A 21189-nucleotide genomic window follows, 5' to 3' on the forward strand; every position below is an offset into this window, starting at 1 on the left:
GTTGTTGTACTTGATTGACATGTGGTCCACCTCATTGTTGCACTTGTTGTTGCGGTTAAAAGTCAGATTCATACCCAAACTACCCTTGAATCCTCAACTGACTCCCATCAACCCCACTTGAATAACCTTCTTCAAACTCTTCATACCCTTCATTGCCATCACCATACCGTGACCCACCAAACAAATGCGGGCCCGATCTTTGACCCGGTGAAGTATGGATTATGGGTGGGTCTTGGGTAAACGGTGTATGGTTGTTGATAAGGTGGATTTCGTTGGGATTGGAAGGATGTTTGTTGTGGTAGTTTGATGATTGTCCTTTAATAGGCATGAAATTTGTTAAGGGTGGGAGGTTAACCGGTGGCTGAAAGCTAAACGCAGCTAAAGTAAGTTCACTTGTGGAATTGGTGGTGGTAATGGGTACAGTAGATGGTAGGTTTGGTGAATTAATGGGTGGTGGCATCGGCGGTACGGTTTGTTCCGAAGCCATGATTGTGGTGTCAGTTTTTCGACTTTTTGTGCTAGGCGACCCAATAACCTTGCTTTCCCTTTGCAAAAGCCGGGTTCTGACGAAAGGTTCTCTAGATTTCAGAATTAAACGCTAACGGTGATGAAGACCGAGAGCGTCTTGTATGCATATACCTGTAAGTACCTGCACACTAGCACAACCCGCATAAAACTGACAATAAACAATTAAACAAAAACTACAAAAATAACACACGTTGTGCACTACTCCCCGGCAACGGTGCCAAAATTTGACACGAGGTCGAAGACTCGTGCAAAAATAAACCAATTACAACTAAATAGATAGTGGCAAATGGGTATCGAATACAGGGAGTTGTGGAATATGTGTTAAGAAGTATTTTTATAGATTAACTAAATTTAAACTAAATAAAGAAAATAAAATTTCAAAGTTTTGATTGTTTTGTTTGATTAACGAAAATTAACTAAAACACTTAACACGGTTTTTTTAATCAAAGATGAGAGGATATGTTTTCCCTCAGTTTCAGGTTTCAATGAATGTTAATGTAAATTTTTAATCTGAGGACGAACTATAAAACATAATTCATGAATATGCAAATGATTGTGATAATTGAGGACTAAGTACTTGGATTAACAATTGCAAGGTTATCACTCAAAATCAATTAGATTATCCAACCCTGAATTCCACCCGATTAATCCCGATTGCCTATAGCACCAAGAACTGACGGTTTAGAACATGATAAGTATTTATTTAAAATAAGTATTTATTTTTTCTTTGTTTGCAATTTTCTCTTGCTTATCTAAAATAAGTATTTATTTTTTTGTCGTCTCTACTCTTCACTCTTGATAAATCTACATAAAGTTGACTATGTGTAAAACGGGTCTTTTAAGTATGCCAACTCTTGCTATAGACTGGCCTAGACTTTTGTTGATGATCATTGCGAAACCAAACTACAACAGGAAACTATCTTTTCTAAAACTTAAACAGAAACTTTTTTTATCTGAATGTGTCAATTATGTATGTGTGTGTGTGTGAGATATATATATATATATTTGAGTAATTTGTAAATTTTGTATTTGTGTCAAATTATTTTAAATAAATGTTATGTTTGTCTTTAACTCACATATAAAAATGCATTTTAATAATCACAAAACTAATAATTCATTTTAGTGAACATAACACATCTGCCAAAAAAAACTATATAAAAGGCTCCTTATTTTGTTTCATTCACTTAAAACATTTTCAAATTTTCATAAAATAGATCGTTTTACTTTGAATAATTAATTTGTTATAAAAAATAATCCTATATATTTATTTAATTTTGCGTGATACAACAATATTCATAAATAGATCGTTTACCTTGAATAATTAATTTGCTGTAAAAACTAATCCTATATATTTTATTTAATTTAGTGTGTCACAACAACATGTGTTAAAAATTCATTTTATGGAATTATAAATTTTTTAAACTAATTTCTATTTAAACTACCATAAACATATTATGCCAAATAAATGTGGCTATTTTATATATTTAATATTAGTGTTAGTGTAATTGGGAAGAGATGATGGTTGTGGTGGTCCAAACTTTTTTACTAAAAGAAATAGACTATTAGTTTTTTACCAATTTAAGAAAATATAAATAAAATATGTTACACAATAAAAATTATCATATATTATTAATTGAACTACTTTTTATATTACAATGTTACTTAAAAATCATATTACATGGAAAAATTAATCAACACATAATAAGTTGTAACATGGACAAAATTGTCACCTCTACGAGAAAGGATGACCAACTTGCAATCATGTTGCCAAATATTATCGCTGAAGATTTATGTATATCCACAAAATCCTTGTCGCATTTAACCAATCAAAAAAGAAAGATGAAACTATAATATTATTATAATGACGTACCGATTCAAAAAATCCCCAAATATAAATAGCTCTCTGAAAAGATCAACTTAAAAGAAATTATCAATAGTTCAATTGTAATATGTCTTTTCTTGTAATTAATTTCTCAATACTTTTGTGAAACGATCACCTAATCCAAATCATTGGATACAACAACATAGCCAAGCCTATTACTAACTATCTTTGCCACATATAGCGTCTCAAATTTGTAATTTCTAATATGAGCCTTACCTGATAAGAAAGCCTGAATGTAAACAGCATGTGTTCGACTTCTATACTCTAGGTCTATATTACTGACCCATCATATCCTACTCATTAAATAAAGTTAGCTATTTTGACTTATTTCGATTTATAGTTTTTTAAACAACTCGTTTCGACCTGAACTCATTATGATCATTATTACTCATTTTGACCCGAATCTAATTTGACCTGTTACTCCATCCAACCCGGCCCGCTTGTTTAAAATAAAAATAAAAATTAAGAATGCATCATTAATAAATTTGCCTTTTAAGTTTATACTACAAGTTAAAACAACCTGGTTTTGACTCAAACTCGTTATCTTGGAAATTTCCGTCCATGGAAATTCTTAATTTGCCACTTACTGTATATTCTTTTCCTTCTGATCTCCAAATTTTAAATTTGATTTTGCAACATAGGTGCGCGTTTTAATGTATGCTAATTGACTACAAAAGGAGCAAGAATAGAACAATTTATGGGAGCATAAGTGACTCACCAGTGGAGAATAGCAATTTATCATCTTCTACATCTAAAGCTTCAATTGCGAATCAAATTAGCAAATAATAAGAAAAGTAGTTCAATTTTAATTTAAAATTCATTTGCAAATGCAGTTAATTCAATATGTTCAGATACCAAACAAAAATGTTACTAACAGAAATGGTCAAACTTTAGGCAAAATTAATGCCAAAATATATAAAGAGGAAAGATTATGATTACCTCCAGATAAGAAATAATAACTTCTGCTTATTGGTCCAACCAATGATTCCAATTTTTCGATTCTAAACTCTTCAAAAACACCAAGAACTTGATAGCATTGTAGACACGAAGCATGTTAAATTGAGGGATATATATTCAAATAAGATAATTTGAAAATGGTGTGATTCGCAAACAGTGAGTTGAGAGAAAGGAATGAAAATTAGGGTTACAAAACGTATACGGGTCCATAATTTGTTGTATAGGAGAAAACACATCCAATTAAATGATTATTATGATTTTAATTTTGAATTATTTTATTATTAACAAATTTTATAAGGGCTTATTATTTTTGGAGTATAGTAAATCAACCAATTGGAATGAGCCAAAAAGAACGTCTTTAATATTATTTATTATATAGATTAAATGATTATTATGATTTAATTTTGGCTTACTTTATTAGTAACAAATTCTATTAGGAATTATTATTTTTAGAATATAGTAAAATCAACCAATAAGAATGAGCCAAAATGAATTTCTTTAACAGTATATATAGATGAAAAGTATATTTCATGATTTTTTAACTTAATTAAAAAAATGAAGACAACATATGTACAATTCAAACGTACGTAATCAAAAATGTTTTCTTAAAAAAATTAATTTAGAAATCAATCAAATAATCAATGTGAGTTAGGAAATAAGTTACAAGTTGAATTTATTAGTAATAATTATAAGTCAAATACCAGTCAGTTACAAGTTAAATTTATTTAACTGTAAAGAAAATCTAAGAATGCTTGATATATATGGAAGTAATTGGGATGGACCAATCAAAAAAGACCAATTGTCCAAAATCACTATTTCTTTAATTGTATATTAGTAATAATTATAAGTCAAATATAAATAAATAAAAATTAATACATATTTTAATTTCTTTTGAATTATTTAATTGTAAAGAAAATCAAAGAATGCTTGATATATATGGAAGCAATAGAGATGGACCAATCAGAAAAGGCAATTAGTCTAAAAGGGTCCTGCTAGGGACACCCTCCACACGCCACTAATACGTCGCGTATAGTGCTATACGCGGCGTATTAGTGGATTTAACATCCTAGCCGGCAAAAGATGGCTAGGTTGTCAAATCGTACGCAATACGCCGCGTATAGCCCTATAGCAGGCAAAAACCAATTGATTCGTTTTATTTAAAACAAGTTCAGAGTAAATAACAGCGAAAAAGTGTAAGTATTTAAAAATCCCAAATACGGGTACAAGTGTCCAAAAATCAAATATAAATAAAATATCCGTTTTATTTGAAATTCTCGACCAGAAATGCCTTCAACCTTCCGAGTAGCATCCAGCACGTCCAAGCGATAGCATCCACTTCTTAACATGAAGGTCAAACTAACATACACACAAAGTCAGCTAGAGCTGAGTGTGTTCAGGTTTTCATAAACAATATGTCATACTTTATTTCAAAACTTATAATTCTAAACAATAGAGAAGATAATAATAAAATAATTAATATAATTCACCAAATAATACACTCATCGTCGAACACACGTACATGGGCCTCTCCACCACGAGTCAAGACTCAAGTAATATATTTGACCCGAACGCGGTAAGACCTAAGCATGTGACACGAGCCTCTCCACCACGGGTCAAACCCGAGTAATATATTTGACTCGGTCACAGCTTACACATCCAAGCACGTGATACGGGCCTCTCCACCACGGATACAACCCGAGTAATAAATTTGACCCGGTTACAGCTTACACATCCAAGCACGTGATACGGGCCTCTCCACCACGGGTACAACCCGAGTAATATATTTGACCCAGTCATAGCTTACACATCCAAGCACGTGATACGGGCCTCTCCACCACGGGTACAACCCGAGTAATATATTTGACCCGATCACGGCTCAACATACAATGGGCCTCTTCACCACGGGATTTTAAAACCCGAGTAATATATTTGACCCTCCAAAATGATGATCACGCCACACGGGCCTCTCCACCATGAGATTTGAAAACCCGAGTAATATATTTGACCCGGCCGTGATCACCATGCACACACACATCAATAAGCCTACTCACATCATTCTTAGTCACGAGGAACTAAATATCATCACACAACAGTAGGCTATAAGGTAACACATACTCATACATACATACATACCTCCATACATTCATACATACATACATATATATATATATATATCATCCCAACGTGAACTAAGTAAATAGATCTACTCGTATTCAATTTCTACCAAGCCTATTAACTTCCTCGAGTCTAGACCATCAACGACGTATGTAACCTTAAAGGATATAAGACCATAAACGAGTCTAAAATATCCTAAAGCGTTGCAAATAATTCCAATATAGATTTCAAAATGCACAATCATGAGTAAGACCATTCAAATCGTTGTAACGAGTAAAATCGTATAAACTTTGTATTTCGGTGTATATGCTAGCCCAAAACGTAAAAAGAGTAAAAAGGGCATCATGAACTCACCTGAAACGAGCCACACAAACACCAAAGAGTTTGAGAACTTCAAAGCCAATCCACAGTTTACAAGCCTGTCGGATTGCACACAAAGATTACTAACTAAACGTATCGACTCGTTTATCCTACGAAACGTTCCGAATTGATTTGATTGACCTAAAGCCTTGACATTACCAAATTCAATTACATCAGCCCCTGAGGCCATGTATTTACCAAAACCACCCATAGTTAATCCCGGGGACAAAGGGTTCCCAATTTACACCCGAAATTTGTTGACTTTATCGAATACGCGCGTTAACGGATTGTTTATGCACTTAGATACCGAATCAGCCCCGTGTGGACCAAATTTAGTAAAATCACAGCCAACAAGTCCACACAACGCTACACGAGTTGAATGGGTCAGTAATTCGCAAGTACAACGCACTAACTATTCAATAAACGCAAATGCGCGTTGTACCAACCCGTTTGAGTAACCGACAACCAATTTAGCCCCAATACTTATAAAAATCATTTTCCAACAGCCCGTATAATAAACCGAAGCTATCCGAACTGAATTGGTCATCACTTACTTCATCCTTCGCGTTAAACACACCAATCTACCATTCTAGCTAACCGAAAACTATCTTTCGAACAACAACTAGTTGACCAATCAAACTAATACCAAAATACGTGATTTCAAAGTATGTTATATGGGACATACCTAGAAAGATTGTGGTGCAAAAACTCACTTCAAACAGCCCCGACAAGAACACAATAGAACATCCACCGGTTAAGCCTAAAACGAACTTATCGATCAATAACAAGTAAAACGGGCAGATTTTAGCATGCGAAGATGTATTTAATTACATAGGATAACCTTTGAAATAAATTATTAAATGTTTATCAGACTTTCAGAAATGTCTTAGGTTTATAAAATTATTTTTATTATATTTTTCTAGTGAACACAAAAATTATAAAAATTCCTCCAATACAGCAAGGTACGTGCAGCTATTTCAGTGCGCAACAAAATGGTTTTATTTTTATAAAATTCATTACCAAACCAAATTAAACGATTCCAATTGGGTTTGATTCGTAACTTAAAATATTAAGTTCCAGAAGTGGAACTAACTAATTTGGACTTGTTGAAAAAGAGTTATGATGTCGGGAAGACAGAAAAGAATCCGTTATCCCGCATCAGCTTTGACACTCGATCTTATAAATTCATAAAAACCATTCAAATCTCGTCCAAAAATTACGTATTATACCTTTCTGGAAACTAGACTCAAAATAGAACATCATAGAAACAAGAATCGATCAAAAACAATATATTTTCATCGAGTTACATACCGAACAATAAACGAGTACGAATCCGTCAGAAATCATTATAACCAAAACTCAACCCTAACGACCAATAAGCGCGTTAATATGATCAATTAAGGTGTAAAAGACTCGGGGAATCATAGAACTAACCTTCAATTGAAGTTTCACGCCCTAAACTTGGCTGCAAGTAGAACATCATGGAAACAAGAATCGATCAAAAACAATGGATTATCATCGCGTTACAGACCATACAATAAACGAATACGAATCTATCAGCAAACTATTATCATCAAAACTCAACCCTAACGACCAATAAACGCGTTAATATGATCAATTAAGGTGTATAGGACTTGGGGGAACATAAAACTAACCTTCAATTTGAGTTTTAGACCTTGGGAGCGGCTGGAAAAAAGAAAAAACAAAGCCCTAAGGCTGTTGCTGTGTTCCGATCGGCCAAGGAGAAAGAGGGGTTAGGGTTTTTGTTTATGATATAAAAATCTTACACTCTAGCCCCTCCAAATGGAAATAAGTAGCAACTTGGTGAAAAAGTTAATTAGTTTAACTTACAGGAATGACGTGAAGGCCCCCGAGGAATGCCGGACAAGTCCCGAGAGATATACACAACGCTACAAGGTTAAACCCTTTTAACGGAAATTAATGGGCGTTACAGGCTAGCTCGTCGGGCTTACCAAATTTGAACCAGGTTTCGTTATTTGTATTTATTAACTATGAAGTTGTTAGTTGCCTTTTTAACTAAAGCATGTTACATTACGCTTTGTTAGGAGCAAATCGGTTATTATAGTCAGCCTGAACAGTTTACGGTAACCCTGGCTCGCTGGGCTTCCCAAATTCGAACCAGGTTTTCCGTACTATTACCGTTATTGTTATTTTTTTTGTTACAGTATTACTAGTGTTATTGTTAAAATGTGATTATTATTAAAATATTATTATTGTATTATTATTATTATGAATATTATGATTATTATTACAATATTAGTATTACCAAAATATATTATTCTAAATATATAGTTATGTTATTATTATTTTAATATTATTATTTATTATTAAAATATTAAATTTTATATTATTATAGGTATTAAAATTTTATTATTATTATTATCACTAACATTGTTTGATTTTCTAATTTATACATGTTAGGAGTACTTCGTGTCGGATTATGTAGATCAGCTAGCTGGTTTTACGGTAGTCAGCCGTCGTACCAGTCACCTGTCGCCGGGTCGGATTATGGAGGCCAGCCTTCCTCATCGTACCAGACACTAGTAGCAAATGATCCATTTTACGGAAGTGAGTCTTCATCGTACCATTAGCGAAACAATCATGCTGGGGCAAACCTAAATGACGATGATGAGGACACCGTGGTAAACCCAAATAACGAAGATGAGTACGACGATGACTACATACACAAGGTGACGGTTTCGTATAAAACGGATGCTGCAAGACCCGTGTGTTTTGTTTAAGTGAATATTATTTATTTGTACGTTATTTAATAAACGGCTTAATAAAATAGCGTAAAACTGTTTCAGATTTTTGAGAGTCGCGAGGAGCTAGAGAAACGGGTCAAAAATAGAGGACGGGAGCATGGGTTTGTTGTTGTGGTCCAGTGGTCAAAGAAAAACGGTGTGGACCTTGCATGAAATCGTGGAGGCGAACCGAAAATAAAGGCTATGGTGAGACGTACCGGCAGAATTAAAAAATGTTGTCCATTTAAGATCCTAGGCAGGTATGACTTGAGGGGTGCATGTTGGAGGATTCAAGTGGTAAAAGAGACTCACAACCACGATCCCGTTGAATTCAAGGAGGGGTCCGCGGCTTTAAGAAAAATGACCAGCGAGCAGCTGGATATGGTTGCGAGTTTACACGGGACCGGCTTGAAGCCCCTACAAATCCAAGCAGCTCTGGCATAAAGTTTCCCGGTGTCCAACCCCTAAAGGACATATAAAACCACACGTGCAAGATTAAAAGGGATGCGTTACTTGGCGATACCCCTATGAAGGTAGCTTAAAACCTTTTTAGTTTTACTGTGTAATGTTCGTGCTTGTAATATTTACTAAAGTTTTATTTCATCCAATGCAGGCGCTGGAAAACTTTCTCGCATGCAACGGTTTCACATTCTATACCCGGGAGAGTGCAACCGACGAAAGTACAGAGGAAATTTTCTTCTATCATAGTAAGTCGCATAAGATGCGGCGTGTGTTCCCCGAGGTGTTGTTGATTGACACGACATAACACCAACATGCACGACTGGCCATTGGTTCAGTTTATCGGTGTGACGTCGACATCACAGTCGTTTTGTATCGCCCACGCGTTTTTTATCAGGGAACGAAAGAGGAACTTCACCTGGGCTTTGGAGAAATTTAAAGAAATGCTCGATGACTGCATGGAGCCATGCGTGATTCTGACTGACGCGAACCAGGCCCTCATAAACTCCTGCGACGCGGTCTTACCTAATGCCACCAAAAATTTATGCACGTGGCACATATCCGAGAATATAAGAAAAAAATTTAAGAGTCTTTATGTGACGGATATGGGGGCGAACTACACGTACTGGTGGAAGGTCCTGTATCAGTCTCCGACGATACAACTGTTCGACAACCGTCGCATGAACATGAACATCATTTAATACATGACGACAGAGCAGGTGAGTCCTTCGTATCAGTTGACAGTTTTTAATAGTCTAGACAAACGACTTATTCACGTTTCCCTTTATTTTTCAGAGGTCTGGCAATACATTCGCAACAACTGGCTGGATCCATACAAACACAAGTTTATAGCCTGCTGGATCAACGAACGGAGAAACTACGACGAACTGAGTTGAGAGCCAACACACAAATCTGAAAAGGTACCTCAACGGAAGCAACAACTCGCTCGACACCATTGCGAGGCATGTCCTTAATATGGTCAATGCGCATATGAAAGAAATCGGTCGATCTTTTCAACACTCCCATTCCAATGTCATGGAAAGACATCAACAACACGCCTGATTGAAAAAGCTACTAAACAGGGTGTCGATTCACGCTCTGAGGCTACTTGTGAACGAGTATGAATTGATACACAAGATGCGTGACGGCGGCGCTTCATGCGACCACCATTTGTATTCGTCTTCGGGGCTGTCGTGTGCTTGTTGGATTGAGGGATACGAAGTTAACGACACGTGTATCCCAATAAAGGATGTGGACCCGTTCTGGAGGAGGCTTAATGTCACACCCCAACCTACGGCGGAATATGCCGGAGCGCGACATATTTGTATCATAGCTCAAAGACACCAATAATAATAATAATAATAATAATAAGTGTCAATATTTAAATTTATTTATTCACAACAATCGTACACAAATAATTCAAATGACAAAGAATTTAATACAACATTTAAACTTTATAATTTTTAACCTAAAGTCCAAATCTATGTCTTCACTTCAAATAACTTCTTACACAAATAATCCAAATCTATGCATTATGCGTTAAAACAATTTGTCAACAACACATGTTGAGCGAGTAACCACGGTTTGGTGTAAATGTAAAATAATAATAATGAGAAATAAATAATTCCTTGCGTATGTGAATAGCACCAATTAATTTTAACAAGTATAAGTATCTTTTCGATCATGCCACTAGAAAACGGACATGTCTACTCGGACGAATTCGCAACCAATAACAGCATAAAATAAAAGTAACAAAAGTGTCTTTTCGAACATGCCACTAGATTCGGGCATGCCTACTCGGACGGCGTGTTCGAAAAGACACTTTTGTTACTTTTATTTTATGTTGTTATTGGTTGCGAATTCGTACGAGTAGACATGTCCGTATTCTACTGGTATGATCGAAAAGATACTTATACTTGTTAAAATTAATTGGTGTCCTAATTGTTAAGTCTTGTTAATACTTCGTTTATATTTAATTAGCATTACCTTTAACAATTATGGCATCTTTGTTAACGTATCTCGAAGGCTTGAACGTGTTCATCCTCACTTTTTATTATTATCTCATCCTCATTAATTCACCTATAAGGTAAGTAATTCACATCCCCCTTTTTACCGTTTTATATTTTAGGGGCGTTATGCGTTCACAATTCAAACATTTTATTTCACTACAATTCCATTTATCTGGGTTATATGATATTGCTCAATTAGTGATACGTGCAAATGTGACTATGTGTTTATTTTATGTTTTGGGTGGTTGGTATCTCATACTCATCCTTATCCTCATCCTCATCCTCATCCTCATTAGTATGATCATACGCCGTCGGAGTAGCTCGCTATCTATGTGATTCGAGTGAAAAGACAATTTTTATATTTATTGTTATGCTAGTTGTAGTATTTCATATTTATTTCAAGGAATTGCCATTTTCAATATTATATGTATTCAAAAACCGTGATTACTTGCTCAACTTTATGTTGACAAACTATCTATTTTCACGCATGATGCAGGTAGCTATATTGGATGAAGAAACAAGTTAAAGAATAGTTGGACCTTAGGTTGCATGATGAATAAAGATTTATTTATTGAATTTTATTTTTACTTATTTAAGATTTAATGTTTATTCCTTTTGAGACAATGTTGTGCTTTGCGTACTTGATATATAAAATAAATAACTTAGATATTGACACGTGTATTTTACTTTAGTGTCTTTTAAGCTATGATACAATTATGCCGCGCCCCGGCATATTCCGCCTTAGGTTGGGGTGTGACACTTAATTTTGATCTAGCCTATCCGCCAAACGAAGAGTCAGACTATGAAGCAGGTCTACGGGACACCAGAGATACGCTATCATCCAAAGAGGACCCTAATCAAAAGAAAAGTTTTTTCTCCAAACTCATATCTGCTATTCTAGGGAGATCCAAAAAGAAGGGGGCCGAAAAAAGAAAGGATCCTCGGAGGCGTCCCAAGAAACTAGATCCCCCGAGGCACAGCTAATACACCCCCGCTCCAAATCTCCCCAGACACAGCTCCTACACCCCCATCCTCGTCATAGGGGCCCGACCAAGAAACCCCCACCCCATCCTCGCTGTCTCGTTCGTTGTCCCAGTCAGCGTCGCGGTTTAAATTTCCTCGGGGCCGATCTTATTGGTAATTTCCATCTTATTAGGCCTGTCACGTGTAGGTGACCGGGTTAGACCTATTGGGCCTATGGAATTCATTAATGATGTAATGGGTTTACGGGGTTACAATTGGGCTTTTATATTTGGGCTTTACTTGTTGGTCAAGTTAGGGTCTCCCTATAAATACATAGCCATGTTAGGGTTATGGAATTGTGAGAGGGATTATTGTATTCAAGTTTTGTGCTAGTTTCTTGATTATAATAATACGTGAGGTTTACCCTAAATATTGTGTGCTCCTTTATGTTTCCGTTATCAATTCGTTCTTGAATTGGTATCAGAGCCAGTTTCCAAATATATATATATATATATATATATACAAAACCCCACCGTCGACCATCGATAAAAGCAGAGGTATCGTTGCAACGATTTGAAGACCTCCATGTCGACTTGCAAAAGGCTTCAGTTGTTTTGCGAAGGAGAAAAAGATAAAGCTCTTGCTTTATGAGGACTCGTTGTTGATTGGTTGCTAGAAGAAAAAGTCAAATAAGGCGATTTGTCTTTTTGTGGACTTGATTGAAGCACTATAAAACTCTGCTAGGAATTATCGAAGTCTGCTAGGTTTAAACCCAATTGTGGGTTTTACTACTTTGGTTCTAACGTGACGAACAGAAGGAAAAGAATAAACAAGTTTGTTTTATTTTTTTTTTCCTTGCTCTTGAATTCTTGATCCACTTATCCTCGCGGTTAGAGTTTGACGAAGAACGATGAGTGATAAAGAAACAATGAAGACGAGCGGGAACCCGAATGCATTCCAAAGTACCATGCTTACCTCTACTAATTACACGGTATGAGCTATTCGAATGAAAGTACTCTTGAACGTGCATAAGGTTTGGGATACCATTGATCCGGGTGCAACCGGCGATGATAAAAACAACATCGCGATTGCGTTGATTTATCAGTCGATCCCGGAATCAACAATCATGCAAGTGGGTAATCTTGATTCGGCCAAGGAGATTTGGAACGTGATTAAGACGCGTAATCTGGGGGCTGATCAGGTTAAGGAGGCAAGATTACAAACTCTCATGAACGAGTTTGATGGTATGAGGATGAAAGAGACGGAGACCATTGATGAGTTTGTGGCGAAACTCTCGTGTACAGCGTCAAAGGAGGTGAGTCTAGGAGAGATGATCAAGGAAACTAAGATGGTCAAGAAGTTTCTTTCAAGTCTACCCGAAAGAAGTTTATTCAAATTGTTGCCTCTCTTGAACAAACTTTGGATCTCAAAACTGTTGGGTTTGAATACGTAGTGGGACGTTTAAAAGCATACGAGGAGCGGATTCAGGAAGAAGACATGCATTCCCAAACCCAAGGTAAGCTTATGTTTCAAAAGTGTGAATCCTCAAGTAGTTGATACAATGATCGTGAGTCCACTCGTGGAGGTCGTGGACGTGGAGGAAGGCGAGGACTAGGTGGTCGCGGGTCGAGTCAAAACCGCGGTCATCAAGAAAACGCCATGAACCGGGAAAACCGTGAACATAAGGGCAAAGCCCGAGACCTTTCAAAGGTTCAATGTTATTGATGTGATGAGTTTGGACACTTTGTCCATAAGTGCCAACCGAAAACAGAAAGTTCAAGGTGAAGCAAAGTTAGCCGAAGTATCCGAGATAAGGGAGCCTTCTCTGTTTATGATGAAGAGTGTTCAAGAAACGGTGTTCTTGAATGAAAAGAAGGTTATACCCGGAAACTACGAGTCCAAAGATGGTGATGAATGGTATCTGGACAACGGCGCGAGTAACCACATGACGGGTAACATGTCTTTCTTTTATGAACTTAACAATCGTGTCACGGGAAAGGTTAAGTTTGGTGATGACTCTTATGTTGATATAAGGGTCGATTTATTTGAGGCTAAAAGTGGTGAACATCGTATGCTTACGGATGTTTATTTTATACCGAGTGTTCGAAGCAATATTATTACTCTCGGTCCAGCCTCAGAACATGGGTGTGATATTCATATAAAAGATAACTACCTTACGATGCATGATGGGCAAGGTAGGTTATTGATGAAGGTGACTCGTTCCCCTAATCGGCTATACCGGATACAATTAAAGATTGGTAAACCGGTTCGTTTACTTAGCCGAATTGAAGAAACAAGTTGGTTGTGGCATGCTAGGCTTGGCCACTTGAACTTTGAGTCGATAAAGCTAATGGCTAGGAGGGAGATGGTTGAAGGAATGCGTGGTGTTACCCATGAAAACAAGTTATGTGAATCTTGTTTGGTCGGGAAGCAAACGAGGCAATCCTTTCCTAATTCAGCGGTGTTTAGGGCGACTCAAGCCCTAGAACTTGTGCACGGTGATTTGTGTGGGCCGATTACCCCTCCAACAATAGTGGGTAACAGGTACGTGTTTGTTTTAATCGATGATTACTCACGATTTGTTTGGACGTATTTGTTGAAGGCTAAAGATGAGGCATTTGAAGCTTTCAAGAAGTTTAAGGAATTGGTTGAAAGTGATATTGGGAAAAAGATCAAGATGTTTCGTACCAACCGAGGTGGTGAGTTTACCTCACATAAGTTCAACCAGTTTTTTGACATGGAAGGCATTCGAAGACATCTAACGGCACCATACACAACTCAACCAAACGGGGTGGTTGAAAGACGGAACCGAACCTTATTGGAGATGACACGGAGTATGCTAAAAGCAATGGGTGTTCCAAATTACTTATGGGGTGAGGCAATCCGACATGCAACGTACATAGAGAATCGGATTCCTACTCGTGCCCTAAAGGAGAAAACACCATATGAGATGTTAAAACAAAAGAAACCGAATATTGCTCATCTTAAAGTATTTGGTTGTGTGGCGTATACAAAGATAGTGGGCACTCACTTGAAGAATCTCACCGATCGTTCAAGGAGTTTAGTGCATATTGGAGTCGAGACCGAGTCCAAAGCTTACCGGTTGTTCGATCGAATACCCAGAAGGTTGTGATAGCTCGTGATGTGGTTTTTGACGAGAAGAAGATGTGGGTTTGGTCTAATTCGGGTCAAACCAATGAAGAAACGGAGCTAGCACCGGGTTTATTTTGGGTTGATTGGAACGGGTTTATTGATACCGGAGTTGGGCAAGTTGTTACCGAGCCTATGGGAAGCAACAGCATTAGCGACGAAAATTCAGCTTCGTCGCCAGATTCAGAAACAGAATCAGCGACAGCTTCTGTCGCTAATTCAGACAGCCCATCAGCACCTTTAGCGACAGATTCTGATGCTCTGGTCGCTAATTCCAACAACTCAGCAACTAGTTTAGCGACACCAGCAGCAACTGGTTTAGCGACAACAGCACTTGACGAACCATAAATTAACCTACGAAGTTCTACACGTGTTCCGATCGCACCGGTTAAGTTCAATGATTATGTCCTATGTTCGGAAGTGGAGGACATTGAACTTCTTTTGTTAGAAGAAGGTGAACCAAGGAATTTTGGTTAAGCAAAATTCAAACCGGAGTGGATAAAGGCTATTCAAACGGAACTCAAATCCATTAAAAGAAACGACACATGGAAGGTGACCGAGTTACCGAGAGGGGCTAAAGCTATTGGATTGAAGTGGGTTTTCAAGGTGAAAAGAAATGCGGATGGTTCGATTAATAAATATAAAGCAAGACTCGTGGCAAAGGGTTATGTGCAACAACCCGGAGTCGATTTTGACGAGGTATTTGCTCTGGTGGCGAGACTTGAAACCGTACGTATGCTCATTGCCATTGCAGCTACTGAAGGATGGCAATTACATCACTTGGATGTAAAGTCGGCATTTTTACATAGGGAGCTACAAGAAGAGGTCTTTTTTTCTCAACCAGATGGGTTTGTTAAACCCGAGGAGGAAACAAGGTCTACAAGCTATTTGAGACAAGCACCGAGGGCGTGGAATACCAAGCTTGATGGTATTTTAACGGGTTTGAAATTTGCGAGGTGCTTGAAAGAACAAGCGGTGTATCGGAGATTGATTGGAACCGATATTATTGTCGGCGTGTATGTCAATGATTTGGTCATTACGGGCACGCACAACGATCACATTAATCAATTCAAACTTGCAATGTTTAAGAAGTTTGAAATGTCTGATTTGGGAATGCTCACTTACTATCTCGGAATCGAAGTCTCACAGTTGGAGAATGAGATTCAAATCCATCAAAGTACTTATGCATTGAAAGAAGCCAGGATGGAGGATTGCTATCCTAAAAGTGTACCAATGGATCCTAATGTTAAATTGTCTAAAGCCGAGGATGATGTTGATGCAGATGCAACGGAGTACCGAAAGTTGGTTGGGTGTCTTCGTTACTTGTTAAACACTCGACCTGATTTGGCGTTTTCGATTGGCATGGTTAGTAGATATATGCAAACTCTAAAGAAGTCTCACTTTGCAGTAATTAAACAAATTCTTCAGTTTATTCAAGGAACTGTTGGATGGGGGATCAGGTATAAACGAGGTGGATCAAAGGAGTTGATCGGGTACAGCGATAGTAGCCATAACATCGATGAAGATGATGGAAGAAGCACTACCCGGTCATGTGTTCTATTATGGGGGAGCCCCGATTTCTTGGTGCTCACAAAAGCAATGCACCGTAGCACTTTCATCATGCGAGGCAGAGTACATGGCAACGAGTTCAGCTGCGGGACAAGCTGAATGGTTAGGTGAACTATTGGCAGAATTGACCAGAAGGAAATTGCAAAAAGTGGTGTTAATGATTGATAACACATCAGCGATTGCCTTGGTTAAAAATCCTGTCTTTCATAGTCGGAGCAAGCACATAAAGTCCCGATTTAACTATATACAGAAGTGTGTGGAGCGGAATGAGTTAGCGGTGGAGCACATTAGTGGCAAGGAACAACGAGCTGACATTCTTACGAAAGCACTTGCGAGAATCAAGTTTAACGAGATGAGAAGATTGCTCGGTGTTGAAAATCTCCTAGTTTCGAGTCGGAAATTAGGGGGTGATTGTTGGTAATTTCCATCTTATTAGGCGCGTCATGTGTAGGTGACCGGGTTAGACATATTGGGCCTATGGAATTCATTAATGATGTAATGGGTTTATGGGGTTACAATTGGGCTTTTATATTTGGGCTTTACTTGTTGGTCAAGTTAGGGTCTCCCTATAAATACATAGCCATGTTAGGGTTATGGAGTTGTGAGAGGGATTATTGTATTCAAGTTTTGTGCTAGTTTCTTGATTATAATAATATGTGAGGTTTACCCTAAATATTGTGTGCTCGTTTGTGTTTCCGTTATCAATTCGTTCTTGAGATCTAAGACATCGAAACCTATGGGAGCTCACCTCGAGTTTCCTTTAATGGTTTTGCCATCGCAAGTACCGGCGATAGAAATGTTTAAGAGCCTCATTCCTAGCTGGGCACATCCATTCGTCTCAGACATCAAAAACGTACGCCCAGACGGTAACTGCGGTTTTTGAGCAATCGTCGTGGGTTTGGGGAGGCATGAGAGACACTGGCTAGATGTTAGGCGGGCAATGCTGAATGAGCTGGACACGAACGAAGGGTAGTGGAGGGCGATGTTCAAGAAAGAGGATGACAAATTGTATGACTGGGTTCGTTCCAGCCTTCCATACTCCAACACGGTCAAACCGGCGCCGCTGAGTCATTGGTTCAGCGTACTCGGTCACGGGCACGTGGCTGCTGAAACATACAGGTGTGTGTTAGTCAACCTACACGGCAATGAAACCGAATATTACCTCCCGTTGAGACTAGGTCCTGAATTGATTCTGGATCCAGTGGTTATAGGCGACGCTAACTAGGAAGGTGATCACTGGATATATATTAAACTGGAAGGGGATTTCCCAATGCCGACGACGGACCGTAATTGGGAAAGAAACGCCGTATCGGCAGTGCTCGAATGGAAAACACGGTTTGGACATCGTTTGAACGAGTACGAATAGATACGCTGGGGTTGGCAAGGAGAACCCTCTACCGTACAGCTAGACAGCTCATCGTAATATCGTTTGTGTCAACGTATATGTATAGATACACACACGCATACATATTCATACAAGACAATGTATCAATGTATATATATAGATACACACACATAATAAATAATAATAATAATAAACAATAAATAATAATAATAATAATAATAATAATAATTAAACTAAATAATAATAAATAAGTAATGATAATAACAATAATAATAATAATAATAGGCAGAATACGGTCGCGTATAGCTCTATTCGCGACGTATTATATCCCTTATAATGCCCCGTCTGCTCAGCTGCCCCATTATTTCAAATTTCAAACTCCTACTCCCGAGCATCCAAACACGAGCCTTTATCTGACCGACACTGACACCACACGACACGAGCCTAGGGGATTGGACCCGACACCGAGATGACATGGAGGTAATTTTTTTAATATTATATTGATGGTGATGATTATGTTAAGATGATGATGATGATTATGTTAAGATGATGATGATATTGTTGTTGTTGTTGTTGTTGGGATGGCAGTAATATGGCCGGAGTCCGGCCATCGGTTTTATAGAGAAGGTCATCGGTGGCGTATAGTCTTATACGCCGTCTCTGATATATATATTTATTTTTTTATTAATTTATTTATTATTATTATTGTTATTATTATTTATTATTAGTATTATTTATTATTATTATTATTTATTATCACTATTTATTATTATTATTGTTTATTATTATTATTTATTATTTTTATTATTTGTTATTGTTGTTGTTGTTGTTATTTATTGTTATTATTATTATTATAGTTGGTGGACGATGAGATTGAGGCGGAGCTCGAGCAGGAGCAGGAGTTGGAGCTGGGGTGGGGGCGGGGGCGGGTCCGGGGACCCCCACCGGGTGACAACGTGTTGGTCGCCTACCCACATTTGCAGTTCACTGAGGGTAGTGAGGCCGACATACGATACAGTCGCCTACACCAGATGTTCCCGTTTAACAACACGGTCATCTCCTGGTCGTTTTGGAGTCCTGCGACGCACACCGGCAGGCGGCTGAGTACGTCAAAGATGGTACGCCCTGGAGCCGGTGCTTCAGTATGCCTCTATCAGCGCACCGGGGAGCTGACACTGGAGGTTTACTCCACGATACACGTTAGGTATGTTTACTCTATTATATTATATTATATTATATTATATTATATTATATTATATTATATTATATTATATTATATTATATTATATTATATCAGGCCGCGTGCGTCGGGTACGCCAGAGTACCCGATAAGGGAGCCAGGCGTCGACACAGATCGTTCGGAGGTTTCCTTCCGCATGTTCGGGCAGGACGTCCACTTTTCCATGGAGGAGTTCGCGGTGGCTCTATGCTTATACACAACGCAGGAGGTACGCCTCCCGATATACACTGAGAGCATCCACCATATGCCGGACGACGACCTACGGGTATGGTGGAGGGCCATCAGCGATCATCCGTTCGGGGAGAGGGCCTTGGACACCAAGGCCAAGGTCTCGGCTATTAGGGACCCGCTACACAAATACGTTCTTAAAATATATTGTATTGTATAGTATAATATAATATAATATAATATAATATAATATAGAATCATGATGAACTTTTTGAGAATTGAGAACTATGAGAACCATTTTGGACCACAAAAAAACACAAAAATAAAAATAAATCATAAAACAAAAAAAACACAAAAATAAAAAAAAGTAAAAAAAACCAAAGTTCTTATTTATCATCCCGGTTTCTTAAAAAAAACGAAAAAAATCTCTCGGTTTAGCTAAATTATACATATATGTATAGTATGTACAAATATGTTTTTTTTCCTATACACATGTATAATTTAAGGTAAATAATAATGTACATATGTGTACATTAAGTAACTAGAGATTAAATGAAAATATACGTATGTGTATACGTATAATACGAATTAAAAAGAAAAAAATTTTGGATTTTTTTTTAAACTCGGTTTAGCTAAATTATACATATATGTGCATATATGTATATGTACACATATGTTTTTTTCCTATACATATATGTATAATTTAAGGTAAATGATAATGTACATATGTTTGGCCGAGAGGATTAAGCATGATTTACTAGATTTGCACCTCTCCGAGGACATGGTTGAGGATATGAATTCTTGGAGATGTAGGATTAAGGCTAAGGACTTTTAGGAGAAACGTAGAGTTTTGATTATAATTCTTTCTTAGGGGGCGTTTCTTTACTTTGTTCCGAGATTATTACTATAACACATATTTAGTATCCATTACTAATATCACAATTATTACTATAACACATATCTAGTATTGATCTATTTATTATAATATCACTATTATTGATCTATTCATTACTAATATCACTATTATCACTATTATCACTATAACACATATTTAGTATTCATTACTAACATCACTATTATTATTGATCCCATGCATATGGTTTTTGAGTCGGGGGTCTCTCTGGAAACAACCTCTCTATCCTTTGGGATGGAGGTGCGGTTTGCCTACATCCCACACTCCCCAGACCCTGCTAACAACTTTGCTATTCGTGGGATTTATACTGGGCATGGTTGTTGTTGTTGATAATGTATATATGTGTACATTACGTAACTAAAGATTAAATGAAAATATACATATGTGTATAGGTATAATACGAATTAAAAAGAAAAAAAAAATCGGTTTTTTTTAATGAAACCGGAATGAAATATAAGAATTTTGGTTTTTATAATTTTTTTAAATTTTTGTTTTTTTTTTGTTTTATAATTTTTTAAATATTTTTAGAGGCTTTTTTTTTTCAAAAATGGTTCTCAAAGTTTTCAATTTGCCAATGGTTCTCTTAGGATCGTTACCCTATATATGTGTGTGTGTGTGTGTGTGTGTGTGTGTGTGTGGGAGAAGTATAGTTTGAAAACCCTTTTGAGTTGAGAAAACCCGTGAAAACCCCATGTAACATCGTTTTTTTTTGTTACATGTAATATATGTTACATTTAATACAAAACATCGAAAACATAAAAAAATG

Source organism: Bidens hawaiensis, unplaced genomic scaffold (assembly GCF_021521415.1).
Source record: "Bidens hawaiensis isolate Kalapana, Puna unplaced genomic scaffold, B.hawaiensis_p1.1 tig00041035_1, whole genome shotgun sequence".
Lineage (NCBI taxonomy): Eukaryota > Viridiplantae > Streptophyta > Magnoliopsida > Asterales > Asteraceae > Bidens > Bidens hawaiensis.